The 26,072-nt window shown below is 45.8% G+C and overlaps 1 protein-coding gene across 2 annotated transcripts in view; it reads left to right on the top strand.

Moving 5' to 3' along the window:
* HIPK2 (homeodomain interacting protein kinase 2) overlaps positions 1-26,072 on the top strand; it is a 177,324-nt gene that overhangs the window by 14,588 nt on the left and 136,664 nt on the right. Inside the window, exon 1 of one of the 2 annotated variants that reach the window (XM_035021215.1) lies at positions 11,302-14,776. The exons of the other annotated variant lie outside the window; for it this stretch is intronic. The gene's annotated coding sequence lies outside the window, so the exon portion shown is untranslated. Of the gene's footprint in view, positions 1-11,301; positions 14,777-26,072 lie in introns of those variants that run through there. 2 annotated transcript variants of the gene reach the window in all.

Here is a 26,072-nt window from a genome sequence, read left to right as displayed (position 1 = left end):
TAAGACTTGCTAAATCAATGACTGATCGGGAACCCAGTCTTGTTCACACAGAATTTTGTATGAAGCTACAACATAGAGACCTGAAAAAGTCACCCTTTTAGAGTGTACAATGTATCTTCTAAAATTGAGAGTGATGGTTGCAGAGAAAAGTCATCCTGAGAAGTGGATTTGTAAATGGGTGTGAATGTGTCTTTATTGTCCAAGGGTGCGTTCTGCCAACAGATATATCCAGTCCCGTGTTTCCTCGCTGGGACTTGAGTGCTGTGTTAAGTCCTGCTAGGCTCCCTTTGCTCCTGGAGGGTTTTTGAACTCTCCCAGTAGTGTCTTCTCACAGCAAAATGGGGGGTCAAGTGTGCTTGCGAGGAGGCATTTGGCACCTCTTTTAAAGACTGACTACAGTATTAGTCTGGGGAGGAAATCTTTGATTTGTCAGAGAATCATTTTAGCAATGCAATTCCACATTAAAGATTGTTCCCACGTCATTCCAAGAATCCTGCATGTTAGAGATGGGCAGACAGCATATTTTGGAAAGATAATACATTGTTTCTTAGATGGCCTTTTGTAGATTAGCATGGTGAGATTCAAAGCCTATTTAATTTCTTTCTTCCAAATATATTATTATAGAAATACTACTGCATTATAAAAAGTTAGAAAATAAAGGCAAGCAAAACACACAACACATGTGCGCACGTGTGTGTACTAAGATTACCACAGTTATACCTTGCAGGTCTTTTCTGTGCATTTATATGTACAAATACTTTTTCAGAAAAACCGAGGTTAGATATAGTACTGTTTTATAATCTGTTTTTTTCAATGAGTGGTTTCCAGCCTTGTATTTCAGTAAAGTTCATTTAATTCTTTGTCCATGTTCAGATTTCCTGAATTGGCCCCCAAATGTCCTTTGAAGCCGGTTTGTTGAAATCAGTATCTAATTGGGAACCATGCACTATTTCTGGTGGTAATTTCCTTTTAGTCTCAGCCTGGCCTAGTCTCTCACTGAAGAAATGGGCAATTGCCTGTAGAAGCTCTTACCTTTTCGATCTGTGGGCTTCCTTCTTCTTCTTCTTTTTTTTTAAAGATTTACTTATTTGAGAGAGAGAGAGAGAGGGAGCATGAGTGGGAAGGCAGAGGGAGAGGGAGAGAGAATCTCAAGCAGACTCCAGGCTGAGCATAGGGCCCAACATGGGGCTCGATCTCACAACCCCGAGATCATGACTTGAGCCGAAACCAAGAGCTAGACACTTAACCGACTGCGCCACCCAGGCACCCCTGTGGGCTTGCTGCTTTTTAGGGCAGGGCTGAGCTTGCTTCTCCCCATCCCCTGCATTTGCTGTTATCTAAAGGTTTCATGGGTTCAAGTTCACCATTTTATGCTAGAATACGCTGGAGGTGATTCTGTGCGCTTCATTTACCTTCCACTGACCTACTATTAGTGAAACTAAATTGACTGCGTGGATTAGAGTTGTGGTAGCCTGAACCCTCTACTCTCCAGTTGTTTGTCCTTTTGACACTAAAAGTAATCTGTATGGTATAACTTTGATATATAGACTATTTACCAAATGGTTGTAAGTCTTGTCTATCATCATACATTCATTAGGTTTTTGTGAAATGATGTTTTTGTAATTCTTTCATTTCTTGTATAAAGTAGAGCTCACTCTCATCTGTGGGGGCTGCCTGGTTACCCTGAAAAAATAGTTCCAATGGGAAAGGCAGGATCTTTGCTAATCCTCTCTCCTTGATCATTAATTTTCAAAGAAAGGAATTGTGTAATAGCCTTTTCAAATAGTGAGAAATGATTTTTCTGTCTTTTTCTTTATCATTGTACAGGCATGGGTTTTTATTGATTTGGTGTGTTTTAATTGTTAATCTTTTTGTTACATCCTCAGGCAGTGAGACCCTTTCAGCTAGCTGCTGTGATGTTTTGACAGGACCTCCATAAATCCAAAAAGCTTTCTTACTAAATGGCACAAGACGCCCCAGGCTCATCTTGGACTTTTCGGTGGTCTCAGACAATGGTATTAGAGACCACAGCCCATGCAGTAGGGGTGGTTATTGCTACAGAGGTGACTTGTTTCTAAGGAATTTCGGTGAATGGAACTAAAAGATACATATTGTTAAAAAGTTAAGAGTTTCAATTGACATTTTCCTGTGCTTTCACTCAGTTTCCTCAATTTTATCATTGTAAGTCCTTTATGTTCTACAGAAAATCTTTATTTCTTGTTTAACTTGTAAGAATAAAGTTTTGAAATACCAATACCGATGTTATTATAAACACCGAAAACTACAAAGGAAAGTTTAACACATCTTTGTAATTTTTGTTGTCCTGAGAATGTGTCCAACTAAGGATGGGTAATTAAAAACTGTGTTCTAAAGCACCTAAACATAAATTCTTCCTCAGGGTGATCGTGTCACCGGTTTGACATATGTTAGGTTCATTTCTTTCCATTTCTTCTCAGTTTAAGAAATTTTTAAATTTAGCTTTTTTGGGATAGGGAATGCATTTACATGACTGAAAGGTCAAAACTATGTAGATATTAAATCTAGATGAAAGATATGTAGGGATTTGTTAAGTTATTTTCTCTACATTTCTTTATGTTTGAAAGTTAAAATAATTAAATTTAAACTACAGTAGTCTCCTGTATCCATGGGTGATATGTTCCCAGACGCCCAGTGGATGCCTGAAACAGTGAATAGTGCTGAACCTTGTATGTGCTATATTTTATGATACATACCTATCATAAAGTTTAATTTATAAATTAGGCACAGTAGAAGAGTAACAACAGTTACCAGTAGTAAAATAAAACAATTGTAACAATGTACTGTAACAAAAGTTATGTGAGTGTGGTCTCTCTTTCCTAAAATATCTTATTGTTGTACCCTTCTTGTGATGATGTTAGAAGATAAAAATGCCTGCGTGATGTGATGAAGTGAGGTGAGTGACGTAGGCATTGCTGCGTAGCTTTAGGCTGTTACTGACCTTCTGACCATAGTCAGAAGGAAGATTATCTCCTTCTCAACTGCAGTTGACCTTGGGTAACAAAGTAGGGAAAGTGAAATCCTGGATGGGGGAGGGGGCACAACTGCTATAGAAAGATACACAATGAGCTCTTGCCTTGTTCCCTCATAGATAACCATTTTTGTTAGTGTCTTGTTAATTAACCCTTTTGAGTCTTTCATTTTGCAGATTCAGATTATGTGTGTGTATGTATATATACTCTTCTTCTCCTTTGTTTACACAAAAGGTAACATACCTTATCTATTCTACATCTTAACTGTTTTCTCTTAATAAGGTATTCTAGCACTCTCCCTATTAGTAGGTAGAGATTATCTTCAGTTTTTTTTATGGACACAAAGTACTCCATTTTGTTGACATACTACAGTTTATGGGACATTAACAATCTTGGATTGTATCCACTCCTCTGCTATTTACAAACCGTCTGTAAAGGATAATATTATATATGTGTCATTTCATACTCATGCCGGCGTATCTGTGGCATATAGTCCTGTAAGTGGGACTGTATGGTCAGAGGGTGAGTGAGTACGTCTATAATTTTTTTAAAAAGATACTGACAAATTCCTCCTGTTAGAATTTGTACTATATTGCACTCACACAAGCAACAGAAGAACACACCTATTTCCTTAGAGTTTTACCTACAGAATCTGTTGTCAAACTTTTGGATTTTTGCTGATAGGTGAAAAATGATATTTTGATGTAGTTTCAATTTATATTTCTTTTATAAGTGAGGTAGAGCATCTTCTCATTTGTTTAAATGTCATTATATATATATTTTTGTGTGAACTATGTTTTGAACTTTATACATTTTCCTACTGTGTTGTTGGTCTTCTTTATTTCTAAGAGCTCTTTATATATTGCCTGTGATATAAGTTGCAAATATTTTTTCCCAGTTGGCTGTATGTGTTTTGATTCCTTATGGTGGTGACTTTGCCCTTCAAAAGTCTGTTTAATTTTATGTAATCAAATTTATCTTTTTGTTTACAGCTTTTGTGTTTTGAGTCAGAATCAGAAAGACATTTCCTATTTCAGGTTTTTAAGGTCCTTCTGGCACTTTTGTCATTTCATCTTTTCCACTTACATCTTGGTTCATGTGGTTGTTTATACTCAGGTATGTTCTGAGGTTTGGAGCCAACTTTATGTTTTTTCAATACTCAGTTGTCCCAACACCATTTATTGAAAAGCTTATATTTTCCCCACAGTATCGTAATGTCTACTTTATCATGTATTAAATTCCTATAGCATGGGGTCTGTTTCTAGACTATACTTTTCCATCGGTCCGTCTGTTGTCCATTATTGAGGTGTATGCTCTCTTTTATTTAATGTCTGAAAGATATGGAAGTTCTTCCCCATTGCTCTTCCTTTTCAGAGTTTTCCTAGCTATCCTCCTTGTTTTTCCATATGAATTTGAGAATCTACATGTCTTGATTTCAGAAAAACCTGTTGGCATTTCTGTTGGGATCATATTAAATTTATAAATTACAAGGTTGAGTCTTCTCATCTAAGATCATGTTTTCTTTCCATGTGTTCTTTTTGTTTGTACTTTCCTAATGTTTAAAGTTATTTGTGTAGAGCTTATGTAGAGATCTCAAATTTATTATAAACAAAGTCATTGTCTTCTAACTGGTCCTTTCATCTATGAGGACTATCAATTAAGATTAAGGTCTCCAGCCAGCCTTAAAGCATATTTAACAGCATAGGGGTGCCTGGGTGGCTCAGTCCATTGAGCATCCGAACTCCTGGTTTAGTCTCAGGTTATAATCTGAGGGTCTTGGGATCAAACTCTCCCTTGGACTCCTTGCTTAGGGGGGAGTCTGCTGGAGATTCTTTCCCTCTCTGTGCACTCTGTCTCTTTCTCTCAAATAAATAAATCTTAAAAATATATATATATATATTTAACAGTATAGTTGATGCGTGTGTGGGGGTAAGGAGTATATGGGAAATCTCTGTACCTCCTGCTCATTTTTGCTGTGAACCTAATGTCTATATTAATTTTTTTTTAAAAAAGAGAACATAGCCAAAATAACCTATTTTTTTTATAGGAAAAGGGAAATAATTAAATGTCAGAAAAATAACCTGGAATAAGAAATGATTATTTTTCCTTAATGTCAGTGTATGAAGAAAGATATTTTAATTATAAAAATAGAGTGAGTGTGTGAGCGTGTGTGTGCAGGAGACTTGGGGACACTGTCCAAGGATTTATTTAGAGGCCGACAATCCTGGATTTCTACATCGCCACAATTTTGTTCAAAATATGTGACTTTGAACATAATTGTTACCCTTATATTATTAGGTATGTTTGGGTTGAGGGTAAGAGGGAGAGAAAGATTGATTAATTCACTGATTCATTTCTTCATTCATTGACTGAGACAGATTGATTTCCCTAAAGTGTCTGGGCCTGAGAGATGGGGAAGGTAGGCCGCGGGTCAAAAGCACATGCATTTGCTGTGAGGAAACATTTGTCTTGAAGGAACCGAGAATTGAACTGTATGAGACAGAAGCAATATCTGAAGGGCAGATAGATTAGGAAAAAGAAAGGTAGCTGTGGATCCAACTTGAACCAATGATTTGAAAGCCACAGGGAGTAGATTTAATCAGACTGTCGGGAAGAACATTGTAATGCTGCAGTCTCCCCACAAATGGACAGTTCTGGAGAAGAGTGATTCCTTGGGAGGAATTCAAGATGAGCATCTTTTGCTGGGCCTGCTGGAGAGTAGGGTCCAGTATAAAATGGGTGATTGGACTAGATGACCTTTAAAATTGTGGGGTGTGTGCGTGTGCACGTGTGCACAAATACCCGGTCCTTCAGTCCTCAGAGTGGTCGTTTTCAGAAGTGTGAAGAGTCATAGGTGTGCCTGGCTGGCTCAGTTGGTAGAACATTAGACTCTTGAGCTCAGGGTTGTGAGTTCGAGCCCCATGTTGGGTGTAGAGATTACTTAATAAAATCTTTATTTAAAAAAAGGTCATTCATAAGTTTTACTTTTGCACTTTCCCTATTGTGCTCAACCTAAAAAAAAAAAAAAATGTTTTTTAAGGCAGGCTTGCTACTAAATGCACATGGCTTTTTGTATCTTGCTGGAACAAATGCATGCTGAGCCCAAAGATCTTCCTCTCTCTGCATGGTCCCAAGTCCGAATTTGCTTTACCACTCATGACATTTGCTATCTTTCTCCACTGATCTTTCCCCTTCTCCTCCTGCGCTCCCGATCTCAGGTGAGTGCCACGGTGTTCTTCGTCTGCAGAGCAGTACGAGATGTGGGGAGTCTCCCGTGGTCGCTCGTCCTCTCTGATCTCCAGTCCAGCTGACGAGCCAGCCCCTTCGGTTGAGCTCCTTTGGAACCTGGGTTTTTATTACCTGCCACCCGGCTTAAACCAGAGGCTTCTCTCAGGGCACACCTGTGACTGCTGCTACCCTCCGTCCCATGAAGGCAGCACGGTTTCGAGGCCCACTGTGTGTGGAGCCCTGTGCTAAGTGGTTCAGCTGAAAACAGGAGAGAAAACATAACCATGCCTCTGGGGCTCTTGAAAGACCGTCGGAAGAGCCTTGGGACAGATGCCCCCGGGGCTCCTCTGAGCGTAGGTAGAGACGCCCTCTGGTGGGACACACACTTGTGGGACACACTAATTTCCCGGGAGTGAGGACGCACGAATGCTCACGTCTGCCTCCTTGCTCACGCAGGCCCCGTCGTGATGAAATCTGGTGTGCAGACGTGTAGGCCGCGGCGGCGGCAGACTCGTGTGGGCCGTCGGGACGTCTGCAGTCGGGCTGGAGGGGCCGGCCCCGGAAATCCCCTCCTCCCGGAGCAGGGTGGGCGCAGCCGCTTCTCCGCCAGCTTCGGCACAGTTGCTTGTGTTGGTTTCCTCTGCCCGGAGATACGGGGCGGTGAGGAATAGGAGTTGCTCTGTCCGAGGTGACTTTGGAGAATCCCGTCCTCAAAAGCCAAAGAAGCCTTTTAAAGATAGGAGGCCTGAGGGGCTCTTGGGTGAAGTGGTCCTAACCTCAAGAAATTAGCTGTGGGTGCTCTCAGGAAGATTTTGGGTTCCCGGCGGTTCAGAGGTGAGACAGCTGTGATTTGGTGCAGAAGCAAGAAATCACGTGCAGACACCTCGAGTGACAGAAGGCATAAGACAGACTTCACGCGCGCCAGGGGAGGCCATGCAGAGTCTGGCCGTTGGGGGTTACTAGAATATGAGAGAGCATTCTTTTATTGGCCATGTGCAGCATAATTCGGAGAGTGGAGAAGAGCTGTGTGGTACATTGCATTTCAGGTGTCTGCAGGACACCTCAGTGGGTGTCCCCGAGACTTCGAGAGGAGCAAGGACTGGGCGGGAGACCAGCGACAGCTGGGGGGCCGTGGCGGCTGGGAGGCAGCGAGGAAGGAGAGACGTAAGAGCACTTGGACTTCAGTCCCGGCTCCACCAGAAGATGGGTCTGTGTGGCGGAGGGGGCGGCTGAGTGGGTGGGTCGGCGAACATTTAAAATAGTTTCCAAGCATGTGGGTGTGCCCACGTGTGTCTGGTGTCTCTAAGAGAAAAAGCAGATTGCCGGTGACCCGAGCACAGTTGCATTTCAGTGTCGAAGCACCATTCCCTGGCCCGGAGAAAACGCAGTTGTACTTTGGAACGGACTAGCCAGCTTCCTGGGGATCCCTCCCTCTCTCCTTCCCTCCCTCTTCCTTTCTTCTTTTGAGGAAGCGCAAGAGCTATGACTGTATGGTGGTGGAACTTTGGGTACTTACGGAGAGTTTCTCAAAGCATTTATCCGAGATTAACCTTCTAGCCTTCCTGTGGCTCAAGGGAGCACCTGGAGACCTACATTTGGAGGAGTGTTTCGAGGAGTGTTTTGGTTCTTACGGCATCTACCTCGTCCAGCCCTCTGTCATTTCTCATTTATCCTTACATCTCGCAAAGTGTGCAGTTTAGTGCCTAGCGCTTAATGATGGTAAAAATTGGTGTGTGGTTGGACCTGCAGAAATCCATGTTTGTCCATCCGTCCATCCGTCCATCCATCCATCCAAATAAACCATTCATCAAACAAGGAAACCTTCCCTAAAGGCCCCCGGCTGTCTCTTCTCCCTTCTCTTGGGTAGAACTGCTAACAGCCCAGCCCAGATCAGTGCCTCCCAGGCACAGGAAGTGCTTAGCTTAGACTAATCCATATGGGCTCCTGAGCCACTAGAGGGAAGGTGATTGAAGGTGGTGGTGGTGTTGGGGGTGACATTTGAACTAAATCAGGGTTCCGCCAGAGGAGAAAGCGGGAATGGCTGTTAGGAAGACAACTTACGGTGTCTGCTTCAACATATTAACTATTTTCCGTTTTTTCTGATTGCATCGTATTTTTTTTTACCTATGGGCATTCTCCAAATTTGGCTCTATTTACTATGGTCATTATTTTCATTGAGTTCTATTCAACTAATTCTACAAATTATGCTTTGTTTTATAGTATAAGCACATATACTATAATAACCAGTATACTACAAAAAAGAATTTAAGAACAGGAACAGGAAAAATACAAATATAAAAATTCAAAACCAGGAGGAAAAAGTATCACAGATACTCAGACAGTGAGATCCTCTACCTAGCTCTAGCTGAGCCTCATATTGTCTCTGAGCTTCATAGGGTCAAAGAGAAGGGGGAAATGTGGTTAATTCAGTAATTCTTGCTGCCAGAGAAGGAAGACATACTGAGTCATTAAGAGAAGCAGAGAGTATTTGTTTGTTAACTCTCCCCGCAACGTGGGGCTCGAACTCATGACCATGAGATCAAGAGTTGCATGCTCTACCAACTGAGTCAGCCAGGTGCACAGCCACCCCCCCTTTTTTTGAGAGAGAGAGAGAGAATCTTAAGCAGGCTCCATGCCCAGTGCAGAGCCCGATGTGGGGCTGTCCCACAACCCTGATATCACAACCTGAGGCAAAATCAAGAGTTGCATGCTCTATCCACCGAGCTACTCAGGTGGCCTGTAGGCGCCCCATTTTTTTAAGCTAAATTTTGCAGGTGCCCTTTTTTTATCTAGAAGAACCCAGTAGCATCATGAACAGGGTGTAACATTCCCATAGCTGATGAATAGCTGGGTTCTCACAGCTCTTTGTCACAGTTGTGAGCTTCCTGATTGGAAGCTCAAGGCAGAACATCAAAATGCAACTCAGCAAAAGGAATTCTAGCCTTCGACGGGTGCAGTTCGATGCAATGCTAGAACACAAAACACTCAGCCCAACTGCTGGTCTCCATATCCATTGGACAGCCTTCATAAGTGTTACTTCTTTTACCTGTATGTGTGTCTGTCTATATACACTCTCATAATAGTACATATATACACCTGTATGTATGTATGTATATATGGAAAGACAGCTCAGGGATATATTCCATTGCCGACCGTGCTGTATTCTTGCTCACTGATGGAGGCTTTAGGAATCGACCTGGTAAGGTTGACATCTTCTGTAGAAATTAAGGACTCTATTTGAAACACTCACAGAGGAGAGTTCTATTTTTGTAAATAGGATAATTGGGTGGAAAACTGTGCTAATATCTATCTTTATTTAACCACTCCCAGGGACAAAGCCTAAGTGTTAAAACCATGAGTCCATAACCAAGAAACCACCATTTACACAGGGCCGGTGTCCTCTGTATACAGGCTGGCAGTTAAAAAGAATGGGGAAGTCAGGGGGCACCTGGGTGGCTCAGTTGGTTAAGCGACTGCCTTTGGCTCAGGTCATGGTCCTGGAGTCCCGGGATCGAGTCCCACATCGGGCTCCCTGCTCGGCGGGGAGTCTGCTTCTCCCTCTGACCCTCCCGCCTCTCATGCTCTCTCTATCTCATTCTCTCTCTCTCTCTCAAATAAATAAAATCTTAAAAAAAAAAAAAAAAAAAAGAATGGGGAAGTCAAAAGCCAGACCATCCCGTTGCTTATTATTGGCTCTTATTATTGCGTATAAACAGAGGTTGAGAATGAGCAGGTAGACTGAGGCAGGGCTGTAGGGAGAAGGGGAGAGTAGTAAAGTGACACCACCAACTGCCAGGGATGTTATGTAGTAAAAAGGTTATGGAAGAGGGTTTGGGGAAGTGTCACACGAGGTACTAATTCTGTCCTGACAGAGGTGATATTTACTCCAAGTGACTTTTGTTGATCTGTCCCTGTGCAGATTTGAGTGGTCAGTGGTAGTACGGCCTGCATTGTTACACACTGTGCAGATGCCAGAGGAAGGGGAAGGGGTGGGAAGCAGAGAGAACGAGCCTTTATAGAGCTCCTGCTGTGTACCAGGCATATTGTAAAATGGTTAGGAGTGTGGCTTTGCAATCGCAGGGACCCAGCGCCAGGCTCTAAGCCCAAGTTCCCTTGTTCAAAAAATTGGGGCAGATGGTGCTTTACCTCACAGACTTGTTGGGAGGTGTCATGAATACGTCACCAACACTCAGTAAAGGTTAGTTATTAGAATGGTGGCCATCACTAGGTCTTTCTTTAATCATGTGAGGTGGAGCTCATGCTCCCCATTTTACAGATGAGCATACTGAGGCTTACGGTTGTTAGTTAACTGCCTTGTCCAAGATTTTTCATCTAGGAAGTATCAAAGCTAGGATTCAAACCAGGTTTTCTAGCCCTGGAACCTGTTGGTTCTTCTCCGTTCCTTGCTACCTAAATTTATGAAGAGCTCTCCTATCCCACCCTGAGATGCTTGGGCCGTGAGCTGAAGCACATTTCTGGGCTCGCTGTGCTGGTGAATGACTTTCTGTTCTTTATGCTCACATCTGACAAGCTCGGGCAGTGGTTTGTGTGATGTTTGTGATGACTAAGCACTCTGTTAAGGAGTCTGGCTCAGGAGAGAGTTTCCCATTTGTGTTGGCCACGCCTCCTGGAGAACATACCTGTCCAGTGAGGTGTGTGGCCAGAGGAACATGGCAGAGGTTACCTGCACCGTATTTTGTGACCATGACAGTTGTCATAGTTTTCTTCTTGCACTTCTGTCAAAGTCTATGTTTTTGTCTTTGTTTTTGGACTTGTTAAATCTAGTATAGTGGGCTTGAACTGACTTTATGTATAATGGAAATAGCCTTATGTGGTATAAGCTCTTGCCTGGGGTCACCACCTGCTCCCACAAAGCTGAGTAGCTAGTAACTTCTTACGGATCTTTTCATGTTAATAGAATAATGGAAAACAGATGGTGTGCCAGGAGGAGTGCTTTTTCTTGGAGGCTTTGAGGGCCTGTAATGGGTTGAATTGTGTCTCCCTCCCCACCCTACCGCCCCCCCCCCATTTATATTTGAAGTCCTAACCCCCAGGACCGCAGAATGTGAGCTTATTTGGATATAGGGTCATTGCAGATGTAATTAAAGATGACTTCATACTGGAATGAACTAATCCTATATGACTGGTGTCCTTATAAAAAAGGGGAAATTTGAACACACACACACACACACACACAGGGAGAACTGCATGAGAGCATGAAAGCAGAGCCTGGGGCGATGCTTCTACAATCCAGGGAACACCGAAGATTGCCGGAAACCACCAGAAGCTAGGAGAGATTCTCCTCCACAGCCTCAGAAGGAACCAACCCTGCTGCTGCCTTATCTTGAACTTCTAGCCCCCAGAGCTGGGAGAGACAGCTACACTAGTGTTGGTTAAGCCAGCCAGTCTCCGGTTCAGGGTCACAGCAGCCCTGGCAGACGCAGACAGGGCCGGCCCATGGAGAGGCGGTGACTTCCCAACCCCAGAGAGAAACGAGAGTCACTCACATGCTTCGGTTACAGTTTCCATCGGAGTGTGGTGTCAGATGGAAGGCAGAGTTGGGAAGTAGAAAGAAGACAAGCAGTCCAGACAAGCAGACCGATGTCTGAAGAATGTGAGTGCTTGGTACGTGAAGAACCTTGCTCTGAGGTGACCTTGACCTCACTGGGTGTTTTAGGTGAAGCAGTTTGCTCTTTGGGGTTGGAAATACATTTTCTTCAGGACTACAAGGTGTCAGTTTTTTAAAAAATTGACTGCCTCCAAGTGTAAATGTCGCCATCTCGAATAGTTTTGTCTGATAGAACGCTCTGCACTAGTTTAATGTTCTAGATCCACACAAAGACGGCCGCCACTTGCCACCTGTGGCTGTTGAACACTTGAAACGTGGCAGGTGTGGCCGAGGAGCCAAGTTTTAAATTCTGTTTAATTTTAATTTAAATTGCCGCTGTGGCTGGTGGCCACTGTATTGGACAGTGTGGGTCTAGAACGGAAGCAGAGCATCGGGCTAGGACCCCGAGAAGAGAACAGGGGTGCCTTCATGGGAAGGTCGGGCCAACTGATCACTCTCACGTGTGGTCTCGTCCTCAGCTAGCGGGGCTCTGGTGTGAGTGAAAGCGAAGAACACAGCAGAACCTTCTAGACGCTTTACTGAAAAGATGCTTAATGCAGGGCCCAAATACAGTATTTAGTGCTCAGTAGAGAGCCGAGGCAGATTAACCAATGCGAGGAGGACATGAGGAGGCTGGGTCTGGGGTCCAGGTGGCCTGAGTTTATTTTCAGGCTGCGTGTGCGGGTTCTGATGTGCCCCCGAGGGACCAGTAGTCCCAGTGTTAGGACTGCAGGGATGTCCAGATGAGACTATCTTCTCTGAAGGCAGGGGGGTCTCCCTTGGAGTCTTTGGTATTAGACTGGTTGTGTGCAGATGACTGGTAAAGGGTACTGGGGCCCCCTTGCCCCACCCCTCTGCACTGGCTGCCCCCACACGGGATGGGCAGCCAGAGGATGCTGTTTTGGAGAGAGTGCACAGGGGGTATTTCAGGATCGAAAGCAGAACCCCAACCCAAGCATTATTAGGTGAAAAAGAGCGCACCCCCGTGAATGTTTTTGGCCAGCCCTGGACAAATGACTTGTCATTGTGTCACCACTGGCTTTTGGCTCAGTGCCCAGTATAATTTAAAAATCGCTTCTTTCTCCAACTCTACGTAGTTATCATTTTGATTTCACAGAGCAGTAAAGGGTTTGTCAGTCCTAGGTTTTTCTAACCCCTGAGACAAATGATGGGTGTCGTGCAGAGACACTGCATGGCCGAACGGTCCCTGCCTCCCCCCCTCCCCGCCACCCCCGGCGGACTGGGCTTAGAGCAGTGTAGGGACTGTAGCAGAAGGAAGGGGCGGTATGCTTGATTGAGCGGCGAGCAGGTGGATGTTCAGCTGGAATTTCTGGGTCTTGGAGGGCAGGGGTTTCATTTAAGAAGAAGCTGGAGGAAAAACTGCTCATCAGCCTTCAGCACGTTTGGTAGCTGGTGCCACATGCCTGGGACCTGGGGGATACCAGTAAGCAATGAAGGCTAATAGTACTAATGCTCATACGGTGCCCCAGTGGATTAGCCCACTTGAGCACCAGCTCTGTCTTCTCCAAGAACTTATAAACTCATTGCAGCCAGGATTAAACAAAGCAGCAAAAGATACCAAGCGATGCAAGGTAATTTGTGATGAGCACCATCAGGAGAAAACCCTGAGGGTCCCAAGTGACCAGGGTTGCCTTATTTGATCTGGTTTTTGAAGGCTGGCCTTGGTGTGGGTGGGCAGCCAGGGAGCCCGGGGCTGCTCCAGGCAGTGGTGCATAAGGCATGGCTGGGGGACAGTGGCTGTCAAACTTGGTGCGACTGGAGCAAGTCACAGGTCACAGACTTTTCCATTTGAATGTGCTTATTTGACTGTAGTTGCCATCAACAGATGGAGAGTTCAGACGGACTACACTGAAATCATTAATAATTCGCAGATGCAGTCAGTAGCCCCCCGTGCATTGGTGTGCCTCTCCGTTCCAGCAGAATCCGTGCAAGGAGTGGCTCACAGCCCCATCTGCTCTGCTCTTCCTGGCTCTATCTTTTATTTGATAACCTCTCCATGACCTGTTCATGTGAGGTCATCCGTCTCTTCTTTTTTAGTGTTTAAATAGTCTTGGCTGCTCCTTGCTCTGAAGGGCTTGACTAGTTAGTGGGCGGGATCGACCTTAGTGCGGTAAACAGAAGGAGTCTAGGACGGTTCTTGCCACGAGCGTGCACAGGAGGCAGACTCCAGCATGGAGCGGATGAGGAGTCAGTGCGGGAAGAGGAAAGGATGGGATAGGCAAGCCGGGTACTTCGCCCGGGCCGCTCGGGGAATGTGAGGATAGTATAGTTGTGAGAGAAAGAGAGACAAGGGAGGGGTAGGTTTGCGGGCTGAGAATAGGGTAATGACCTCGATTTGGGACATTTTAAGTACAAGACAGGACATCCCCGTGGAGACATTTAGGAGGCATGAAAAAACCCCAGTTTGGGAGTACTCAGGGCCCCATAATACAGTGGGAGTTCATTTGGCTCCAGCTCTCCTCTCCTTCCCTTGGCAAGTGGTTCCCCATAGAGTCACTTCGGATTGGCGGGGGGAACGTTGCTCAAGTCTCCTGAGCCTTTATCCTCACACTTGAATGCTAAATCCAGAACTCCCTGTTCCTGCTAAGTAGTTCAAAAGCTGAGGGATCCTTGGAACAGTCGCACCCTGGTGGGACTTTTCAGAGCACTCCTGGGGTTGGGAGAGAAATTTCAGGGTAACTGCAGAATAATGTGAGCTATAACCGGCCTGAGTGATCTTCTTGCTGGGATCTGGATGTGAGACTGGCGTGTTTGAAGGTTGCTGAATACCTGTTGACCTGCATGCCCCAACGGGGTGAACTCCATCTACCTTTTGATTCCTAACTAATCGCAGTGAACAATACACCAGCTTGTCTTCTGTAAAACGAGAGGGGTGAACGTTCCCACCAGCCTTGCCGCCTTGGTTGGACAGGTCAGTTGACTGCCTTGAAGCTCTGCTTATTCATCTGTAAATTGAAGGGATTTGGCGAGGTGCCCTTTAACACGACTTCCCACACTAGCACTTTATGTCGGTCAGTGATTCTTTGTCCAGGGAGTGCTGTTTTTTCCATAGGAACCATTCTGCAGTTGCTAGTTAGCTTATCACCTTAGCGAGAAGCAGCGTGGAGAGGTGGGCAGAGCGTGGCCTTTGGAGTTAGTGACCCAAGCTTAAACCCCCTCTGTCACATGGCTGGCCGTCCAACTGTTGGCTACTAGCCATTCCTTGCCAATCCTTGAGTTTCCTCGCTGGTAAAAAGGAGATGGTAAGACCCCTTTCAGGGTCATCGGGTCATAAGTAAGCATTTGTGTTTGTGCCCTGTTTTAGACAGTTTTATTGAGATATTACTCACATACCATAAGGTTACCCCTTTTGAAATGCCTTAATTTGTACCCAGAACTCGTTGGGTTTTAGTATATTCCCAAAGTTGTGCATTGATCACTTCTACCTAATTCCGGAACATTTTCCTCACCCCAAAAAGGAAGTCCACACCCATTAGCCGTCCCTCCCCATCATTCCCCCCTCTTACCTAGTCCCTAGCAACCACTAACCACCTCCTGTCTCTATGGATTTGCCTGTCCTGGTCATTTCATGTAAGTGAATCATATAATAGGTGGTGTTTTACGTCTGGCTTCTTTTGTTTGGCATAATGTTTTCCCACTTCTTTCATGTTATCAGCACTTCATTCCTTTTTATTGCCGAATAATACTCCACCGTATGGATGTACCGCATTTTGTTTATCCATTAGTCACTTGATGGACATTTGGGTTGTTTCCACTTTGGCTATTATGAATAATGCTGTGAACATTTGTGTACAAGTTTCTGTGTGGACATATGTTTCCAATTCTCTTGGTATCTCATTGTAGTTTTGATTTGCCTTTTTCTAATGGCTCATAATGATGAGCATTTTTCATGTGCTTGTTGGTATGTGTCTTTTGGAGAAAGGTCTATTCAAATTCTTTGCCCATTTTTTTAAAAAAATGGGTTATTTGTCTTTTTGTTGTTGAGTTCTAAGAGTTCTGAATATATTCTGGATATGGTGCCTGTTGTGCACTTTTAAATAGGATGCAGTCATTATCACTTCCTCTCTCCAGGTTCCTCACAGAAGTCTGTAACCTATGAGGTGACATCTAGACCTAATTGCTCAGACGTTGAATCCCCAGCATCCTGAGTCCTAAGCCCTACCATGATGTCTTGACTGGAGCTCTTCTTAGCCCAGAGCCATTCTGATGAGCCATTCTGATCCTGGAGCCCAAATCTGGACCCTGGAACAGCAGGGGATAGCTGGGGTCTGGAAAGGAGCTCTGGATGAATCTATGGAGGCAGTGGCTATTTCTATTTCTAACTCTTGGGCTTTTTTCTAGATAGAGGCCTTAGGGGGGTAATTGTGCAGTGTCTTTTGTTTTTTTGTTTCGTGCTACTTCCGCAGCAGGGCATCCTCCATTCTGTGCTGTGGGCATCTGGAAGTTGGGGCTGAGGACCACGTGGAGATATATCTTGAGAACATTCACGTCTTCCCACAGTGCCTCCGCCAAGATGAGTAGCATATTTTCCAAGAGTGATCTGGCAATTTTAAGTCATATATAAAAATGTCCCAAGGAAAATCATGGGTCTCCTTTAAAAAGAAGGGAGCTTTAGGGGAAACCTTTGAAGACCTGGAAATTATTCTCTGTTCTGAGAACTGTACTCAGTGTCCTGAGACATGTTCTATACTTCGCTGCCCCTTCACCTTTGCACCCATCCTCCTCCTCCTCCATCCCTCCAGCCTGGCATGTATAACCGTCCCTCAAGGCCCAGCAGGGTCTCTATTGTTAGGACCCTTTCTTCCTGCGCACCAGGGGAAAAGGTGCCTGCAGAGCAGTGAAGGCCTGGACCACCCCCTCTCCCACACCCAGAGCGCCGTCTCCACCAATCTGTGAAACCGCCAACCCACAGATTGGCCCTAAAGACTTAGATGTGGCGTTGAAGGGTCATGAACAGACAGTATTGATTCTTCCTCTTAAGTCTGTCAAGACAGGTTGAAATCTCTTTAATGCCCAGAAAATTTGCTTTGGGGGAACACAGCCAGCCCAGTTGCATTTGGATATTGCTTACTTATTTTAAAAGTAAGAAAGGGATGGGAGGTATCTCTTGCTATGCTAGTCCTTTATAGGAACGGCTGTCCACAGGGGGCTGTCTCTAGCTCCCTTTGCTCCTCTGAACGAACCTTCGGACCTGCCTCTACCTGGCCGCCCTCCTGTCGATTTCACAGAGAAGCACACCCTGCCCTCAGAAAATGAGCCATCTAGTTGGAAGGATGAGACGAATCAGATAATTATTCACTGTTAGAGCTGGGAGGTTCCTTGGGGATTATCCAAGTCAGTATTTTCCAATCTCCTTTCTTGACCAAAAATACTTCGTGTGGAGGGAAAAAAAGAAGTTATCCTTTGGTAAAGACATTTGGGTCACACAGTATGTTGTGTGGCCATCTCTTGGAGATGCACAGTGTTCACTAGTGGATTAAAGGCTCCGAGGAGTCCTGCAGTGAAGCAGCTCCATTGGGTTGGCCCCAGCATTTCTTCAACTGTTTGAATCTCATTTTTTTCTTCTTTTTCCATGATAAGTATTAATAGCTGACAGGACACTGAGCATACTTCGGGAAACATTGCGTCCCTTACAGACAAGGAAACCTATGTTCAGAAATACTAACTGACTCGCTCAAAGTTAACAATACAGAGCCAGACTTGAAACCCAAGTTTTCTAACTCCGGATCCATTGTTCTTTTTACAAATAATAATCCTATCACGCTTGAATGAGGGTGTGTGGTATTGAAAATGTCACTAATACTACTAATGACAAAAAGCAGGCTTCTGAGTAACGCTGCTGTGTGTGGGAACCTGGTTCTGCCATTCGACCGGTGTGTGACCATGGGCGGCTAAGCCTGTGCGTCTCTCTGACTGTCTTGCTTCTTGTGCAAAGTGAGGATAATAATAATGACCTCGCGGGGCAGTTGTGAGGATTAGTTGAGACAGTCTACGTAAAGGTCAAGTCTGTGTTCTTTCCCTGTTCTCATCGGCCCAGGCGCTGCTGGGCCCCATTATCTAGGATTTTTGAAAGGCTGAGCATATTGGACACCAAGAAGTGACTACAGATCATAACTAATATTTATTGAATGATGGCGGAAAGAATGAATGAGCAGGAGTTAGGAGTAATTACCTGGGAACATTCAGAGCTACAGCGAACCGCTAAATACTCATGGAGCTGAGGAAGAAATGACGGAGTGATGGGCTAGAATGTGTAGATTGACGGGGGCCCTGGGGACAGGTTGTGGCCAAGGTCGGACATTTTCGGTGTCTCAGGCCAGCTGCCTTCCCTTTCTCCATCCCCACAACACAAAACCATGGTCCAGGTCTCTTTATGAAATCGGCAGCCATTGGCCTTTGGAATACAATTTATTTTAAAAGGTTTGGCAACAAAGTTGGTCCTGAGGCAGGAAAGGTGACGGGCGGTGGACCGTGGCAAGGGGACAGGATGGTGCAGAGAGCACAGGGCTCCCAATGGCAGAAGGGCCTCCCAGGGGCTCCCCCAGTTCTCACGGGAGCAGAGTGGGGAGCCGGCCATTCCGGGACATCTCTCTTTCCCTTCTCTGTAAAACTCATCCCTGCCTCCCCAGCCCATCTTCCCAGCCTCAAAACTTGCTTAGGTAGCTTTGGAATTCATACCTCTGCCTAGGGATTCAGTCCAGCGCCCTAACGTGGCGCTCAGAGGGGCCGCGTGCCTGATGGGGTATCACCAGTCACGTCAGGGGTGGGCCTGGCTGCCTTCCCGGGCTCCCGTCTCGGGGTGCCGGTCTTTGCCCTCATTCTGGAGTGTCCCGGGGCTAACAGGCTAACGTCCCACTGCTGTCTGGATTTCTCGTGGCCCTCGCCCCCTGCTCCAGGCTCCCTCCCGGCCAGGTTCTCGGCAGGCGTTTCTCAGAGCACCGGCTGCAGGCGACAGTAAATAACCCGACCCGAGGCTTCGACCAGGAGCACCAACAGCTTGGCCGCGGCGAGGGGGCAGCCAGAGAGCGCCAGCTCGCCTCCCGCTGCAGCACAGAGAGCCTCTTCATCGGGCGGCGCGCACGGCCTGCCAGACCTTGTCTGCCACGCCAGGTGCTGGCTCGTGCGCAGGGACGATGCAGGGCTGAGCACGCGGCTGGCAGCGAGCGAGGCACAGCGTCCCTCGTTTATGGACCTCGAGTCCAACAAACCCTGACTCCCGCTTGGAATGCAGACCATGCTAGTGCGCAGCTGACGGGAGGGCGGCCACTTCTCGGCCTTTCACGGGCACCGCTGTGTGGCACAGCTCCTGGGGACGTCAGGAGGCCGCCTTAGAACCCAGGCTGGCGGCTCCTCCAGAGGCTAAGCCTGGAGTGTCCACACGACCCGGCAGTCCCACTCCAGGTTACGCCCGGGAGGGGTGCAGACATTTGTCCCCGCAGACTCCTGTCCGCGAGTTCATAGCGGTGTCCACAGCAGCGAGAAAGTAGGAGCAGCCCAGGTGGCCTTCAGCTGATGGGTGGGTGAACTGATGTGCTCTGTCCATTCAGGGGAATACTACTTGGCAATAAAAAGGAATGCGGAGCTGACATGTGCTATGACACGTGAACTTTGAAAAAATTTTGTTAAGCGAGAGAAAGCAGACACAAAAGGCCACTTGTACGGTACCGTTTGCATGAAATGTCCAGAATAGGCCAATCCAGAGAGACAGAGAGCAGATGAGAGGTTGCCAGGGGCAGAGGGGGGCAGAGCGGGCAGCAGCTGCTGATGGGTGGGGGGTCCTCCAGGATGAGAATGTTTGGAATTAGATAGTGATGGTGGTCGCACAACTGAATGTACTTAAAGCCACTGGGCTGTGCGTTTTCACAGGGCGACTTTTATGGTATGTGAATTATATGTCAATAAAAAAGCTATTAGGCGAAAACTGCCCTGAACTTGCCGTTGCAGTCAAGTCCTTTCTGAACCTACACAGGCCAAGGGTCAAGTGGAAAGAGGGGGGAAGGCCCCGAGCAGGAGGGGAGCAGCACTGATCCTGCTGCTGGAAAGAAGCAGCAAGGCTTTGGGGACACATTGAGTTTTCTGTGGGATCTCTTCTGTTTGCTCAAAATTTCAGGATGCCTTGAACTTCCTAGCCCCAAACCCCTACCTGCAAATAAGTTCCAGCTGGATCCTGTTAGATTTCATGGATTAATGAATAAATGTTCACCCTCATACATTTAAAAAAAATGTATTTTGTTTGGAAATAATTGTAAACTTACTGAAAATTTGCAAAAATAAAAACAAAGAGTAGCCCCATACTTTTTACCCAGATCCACCAGTTATTTTACCCCATCGCATGCTCGCAGTGATGCATGCTCGCTCTCTCTGTTGTCACATGTGTGTGTATGCATACACATCTGTATTTTCATATAGATGTACTTTCAGGGAATGATTTGAGGGTAAATTAGAGATGTCATGGCCCTTTATTTCTGCACCGTCGAATACCCTAGCCACAAGCCAAACGTGGCTATTTAAATTAGAATGAAATAAAATGTAAAAGTCAGTTCCTCAATCACACCGGCCACCACATTTGCAGTTGCTCAATAGCTCCCTGTGGCTAGTGGCTCCTGAGGTTAGAGAGCCTTTCCAGTATCACACGGAGTTCTAGCCGACGCTGCCGCCTTACCCCAAGCATGTCCTGCGTGTTTCCCGAGAGTAGGGTACTCCTCCAAAGCACAGCGCGGTCTCCAACGTTAGAGAACACGACACTGATGAAATAGTTTATCTAACAGTTCATATCCCAGTTCTGTCAGTTGACCCAGTAAAGTTCTCATTCCTTTTGGAATGAGGTCTTCGGTCTTGTCTGTGGCCCAAATCTGTGTGGTTTGTGCCCAGGGGAAGCGTCTGAGCTACAGACTGTCAAGCTTTGATGCAGGTGGTCCTCCTCTATGGCCCTTCTTTCCACAGAGTTGACTTGTGTGCTGGAGCCGGCTTGCATCTCCCCTGCTCAGAATTCTTTTGGTGTCTTTGTCACTGGTTAACTCACGGTGCCGTTTCCCTCTCCTTCTGCACCAACATTCAGTCTCGGAGCAGGTGGGACTCTCTCTTAGATCAGCGGGAAGGGTTTCCTGTGAGTAAAAGGAAACCGGCCTGCCAGCAAGCACACTGCTTTTCGTAGTTCTGATAACTTTTCCCAAATTTTAGCCTGCATCTAAAAAGAGGCTCATCTTGTTCCTCGTTTGTTTTCTGTTATATGGCTGAGTCGCGATCCCACAGCTCAGAGTCACTTCGTGAGGCCCAGGACCAAAGTGGGCACGGAGGAGCTTCCTGCCCCCAAATCCTTGTGTGTGGAGGCCAGATCTGTAGGCCCAGCGCTGCCCCTCACACACTCCTAAGTGCTGCCCACCCTGACCCTGGCCGTCGGCGCCTCACTTTCCTCCAGACCTGGGGAGAGGCCGACTCTTGATTTTCATCCGTGCTCTGGGTGAAGAGTTGGGGGGGAAATAGCAAATTGCAGAGTGGTTTCTACTTTTAAACTAACTGGTGTTAGAGCTTATTCTCCCAGAGATTCATGGTGACTTAATGGGATTTTATGGCATGAGTAAGCATGGGAAACAGGTTCCCAGGCTGCTGACTTCACTTCCATAGAGGTCCCCACATCCCCCCCCCCAATAATATCTAGCATTTTGTGGGAGTCAGAGCTGGGGAATGAGAAATCAACAGGTTTATTCTTTTACCTTTCTTGTATTTGCCCCTTAGAATGTATTCTCATACTCTCTGCCACCTTTTATTTGGATTCAGCATTTCTTAGAAGAAAAGAATACTTAGCAAGGTAAGAGTCACTGAAGAACGCGGTGGGAATCCTATATGAGCCATATAGTTTGAGCCAAGAAAGAAAAGGGAAAAGGATTCATGCAGAGAGAGTGGAAATGGAGCTGATGGTTCATTTTCTGCTTAACTAAAAAGGAATGAAAAGGGCTTGGCTGGCAGGGTCAAGACCACAAGGCGAGCAGTTGAGAGCCTTGTGGTGGAGGGTGGTGGTGAAGTTTCGTCCTTCACCACCTTTTGAGAACTGACATACAGAGGACTTTGAGCACTGGGTCCGCTTGGCTCACTTTGGGGTAGATGGAGTGTATGTATTTGATGCTAGTGAAAGACCTAGAGCTCTCACTGCATCTGCCATCAGAGGGAACACAGAAATTTGGACGTTCTCCCTTAATATCTAATGTGTAACAAGAGCTGCCCTCATTGGCCAGACGGTGTTGATTGACCTGTGTGCCTCTAGAAGCGTTGCTGAGTGGCTGTAGGTCCCTGTCACTCCTGGACCCCCAGTCTAGGGATTAAGGTTTTATTAGTTACCTGCTAGTGTCCTCCCGGCTGCGGCAGGTGAGCGTCATCTTGGGACAGTAACTCATGGATGCAGTCTTAAGAGCAGATTTCATTTTAGATCAGCTCTGGCCTTGGAGATGCACTCATGGGGAATCTGGGAGGCTGGAGGGGTCATTGCCACAGCTGTACCCCAGTGAGCATCCTGGGGATTCAGAGAGCCCCTAGGCCTGGCCATAAACCCCAGGGCGTGCCTTCTTCTGTTACTCCAAGCCAGCAAGGGCCCCTAGTTCTGTCATCTGTCACCCCACCTCTGCAGCATGTCGGGTCCCTCTCTTGTCCTCTCCCTTCCCCGCCAGTCACCAGGCTTTAGGTTGCTCCTTCGGTCTCTTGTCTGTGGCCTTGGCTTAGGTTCCCACCAAGTCCTCCTTTTGTTCAGGATCTTACCCCCTCAAAGATGCTCCTCCAGGGCGGGCTGGGAGCCTCTCGGCCCTGGCCACGCAAGGCCATGTTCCATTCAGCGGCCCGACTGGTCCTCTCCTCCCATGCAAACACCTCTCAGGACTCCTCGACTCCTTGCTGCCTACAGGATAAAACCAAAACCATGTCTGCCTGCAGCTCATCTTTCCAAAGGCATGTGCCACTCCCTACAGGAGCCCTCAGCTGCGTTCAGGCATCCTTATTCTTCCTTGTGTTCCCTTCAGATAGGGCTGTTCCTGTTGGATCTGAACTTATCTTAGTTTTTATATTGTATCTGCAAACCATTCCAGGTCCTGGGGGAAGTAGATGGCTTATAAACCTTAAATAAAAATGGGTTTAGTCTTATTCCCTAGCTGTGATGCGTGTCTTCTGACGTGCTGGTCTCTGTGCTTCGGCTCACCCCTGCTTCCTCTTGGGGTGCTCTGCCCTGTGCTGAGTCCTCCCTCCAAACCCTGCGGCATATCATCGGTAACAGTTACAACGGCCCTATCTGATCAGTTATTTGCTCTCACGTTCCCCGTCTCCTCGTGGTGTTCTCACAGCCCTCAGGGTGGTGCTTGAACATAGTAGGCTCTCAGCAGACATTTGTGGATGCTCACCGTGGCCTCTTGAATTCTCAACCTGGCAGATCTGGAAGTTTGACTTCATAAATTTCATCGAGGATTATGAGGTTCTGACTCGTAGTAACTAATCCTATAGAAGACTGATTGATTAATCTGGATCATTATAGAGAGAGGGTGGGCGTGCTTAGGTATTTCCTCCTTGGTCAGAGAGGCCTTTCTAGAATCCCAGGAAGACTTCAGATTGCTTATTGAACATAGAATTTGAGCAAAAGTTATTATGTGTTTTTACAGATGACTATAAATTATGAAAACGCTCTCTAGGGATATTTCTCTCCAAAGAACCTGAATCAGGCACCTGAAATCGAATACCCTCTCTCTCCCTTAACAATGAAAAATCTCAGACTTATTTATAGACTTTACTAAGACGACTACCACTTATCGTTATAACATCATCCCTCTTTATTTTGGTATGTTCAGCATGTTACAGTTCCCAAGTTTATAGATATTCTCCTTAATTACATTTTAGGATGATCACGTTTGAGTCATCAACATGACAGCATCTTAAATCCTGGTTTTGTAGTTTCTGAGCATTTCTTCTTTTGGGATCTGCAGACCTCTGTTCATAAGTTGGTCTAGCATAGCACCTCTATTAGGGTGGGGACTAATGCTGTGCATCAGTTCTAGGAGTCTCAATCTAACACCCCATATAAGTAGGGAGTCAAGAACAGTGTTTGTCCATCCATTAATGAATCAGTGGTACCCTGGGTGTGGGAGCAGATGCTATTTTTAAGCCCACTGCTGACTTCAGTGATAAAGAGGGTACAGAATGTGCCTTGCCAGGCTTGTGAGCTTATCATGAGTAATACCCACGGTTATTATGATGTCACAACTTGAGTATTCTTTACCAAGAACATAAGCATTGCATCATGCAATGGGGAAACAGGGCGTGAAAAGTCTGTTTTTCCCAGGAAAACGTCAGCAGAGGGCATGAGCTGATGCTCCCAGTAGGACACAGAAGCCTGAGTGCAGCCATGCCGAATTCCCACGGTCAGTGTGAAGAGCAGCTTCCCATTTCAGGCACTAGGATGTCATTTGTCTCCCAAGTTTCCAAACCAAATAAGGCCTGTGTGACGAGGATCCTACACCTTCCCTTTGTTTGGGACATTATCGGGTGGTGTGTGCGCACCTGAAATCACTGATGGCTTTGAGGATCGTAGCTGTCCCACAAAGCCTTTCCACAGGGCACAGAAGTGATGCCTAAATGTGGAAGGTAGGGATTGAACCACTTAGAATTTTTAAAGTTGTCTCTAAAAATGTGTGCTCTGCTTTTGATGGGTGAGCATGATGAGCATCAAGATATAATGACACTCGACCTCATTAATTCAGACTCATTTGGGATAGCAGCAGTAAGGAAGATTACAGTGCCAGTTAGGATGGGCTACGTTATGCTGTGGCCACAAACAACCCCCACTTCTCAGGGACTTCAAACAACAAAGGTGTGTTTCACTACCGCACGGCCGGTGTACCTTGTGGGGACTTAGCTGGGGTCTCTGCTCCTCCTTGTCCTCACTCGTTTCTCAGGCTGCGGAGCCTCCGCCCCCGGATCATCACTGGCACTCAGGCAGATCACACACTGGCTGTGCAAAGCTTCTGCCCAGAAACAACACTTCACACTCACATTTCATTGGCCAAAGTTAACCATATGGCCAAGGCTAACTCTTAAGTTACTTGGCTTGGGATATCTGAGTCATAGCAGGGGTTTTCAAAGTGAAGGGCTCAGGACAATTTATGGGGCTACAGAAGAAGAAAACATTGGAAATACATATATTTTATCTCATCCTTTTAAATTTTTCTATTTTCTATTTTGTGTTTTTAGTAAGCATACTATGGTAGTAAAATAGAACGTATATAACTTATTGAAAATAAATTAGGTAACATATATGTTACCTAAATTTCACATGTATTAGAAATGTTCGGTTTTTTAACCAAGTGCTCAATCAATAGTTTATATAAATAGATACAAATCTGCCGTGAATGTGTTGTACTTAGAGACTGGGTCCCATCACCTCGCACCTGTCTGAATGGCTGGCATCAAAAAGACAAGTGCTGGCAGAGGATGTGGAGAAATGGGAGCCTTCATGCACTGTTGGGGAGAATGTAAATTTAGGTGCAGCCGCTATGGAAACAGTATGGAGGTTCCACAAAAAATTAAAAATACAGCCACCATATGATCCAGCAATTCCACTACTGGGTAGTCTATCCAAAAAAAATGAAAACACTAATTTGAAAGAGTATATGCACCCCTGTGTTCATTGCAGCATTATTTACAAGAGCCAAGGTACAGAAACAACCCAAGTGTCCATCAGATGATGAATGGATAAAGAAGATGTGATACACACACACACACAGGAATACTACTCAGCCATAAAAAATAATGAATCTTGTCATTTGTTACAACATGAATGGACCTTGAGGGTATTATACTAAGTGAAATAAGTCAAAGAGAAAGACAAATACCACATGAATTCGCTTATATTTGGAATCTAAAAAACAAAAAACCAACCAACCAAAACAAAACCCAGACTCACAGAGAACAGATTGGCATTTGCCAGAGGGGAGGGAGATGGGGGGATTGGTGAAGGGGATTAAGAGCTACAAACTTCTAGTTATAAAACAAATAAGCCATGGGGATATAATGTATGGCATGGGGAAGCTGGTCAGTAATATGGTTTTAACTCTGTAAGGTGACAGATGGTACCTAGACTCACTGTGGTGATCATTTCACAATGTATACAAATGTTGAGTCACCATGTTGTGCACCAGACACTAATATAATACTGCATGTCAGTTATACCTCAAATA

This window comes from Mirounga leonina, unplaced genomic scaffold (genome assembly GCF_011800145.1).
Source record: "Mirounga leonina isolate KUSES-001 unplaced genomic scaffold, KU_Mleo_1.0 Mir_174, whole genome shotgun sequence".
Classification (NCBI taxonomy): Eukaryota; Metazoa; Chordata; class Mammalia; order Carnivora; family Phocidae; genus Mirounga; species Mirounga leonina.
The sequence above is the reverse complement of the archived record's forward strand: the minus strand, read 5'-3'. Positions and strand labels throughout refer to the sequence as shown.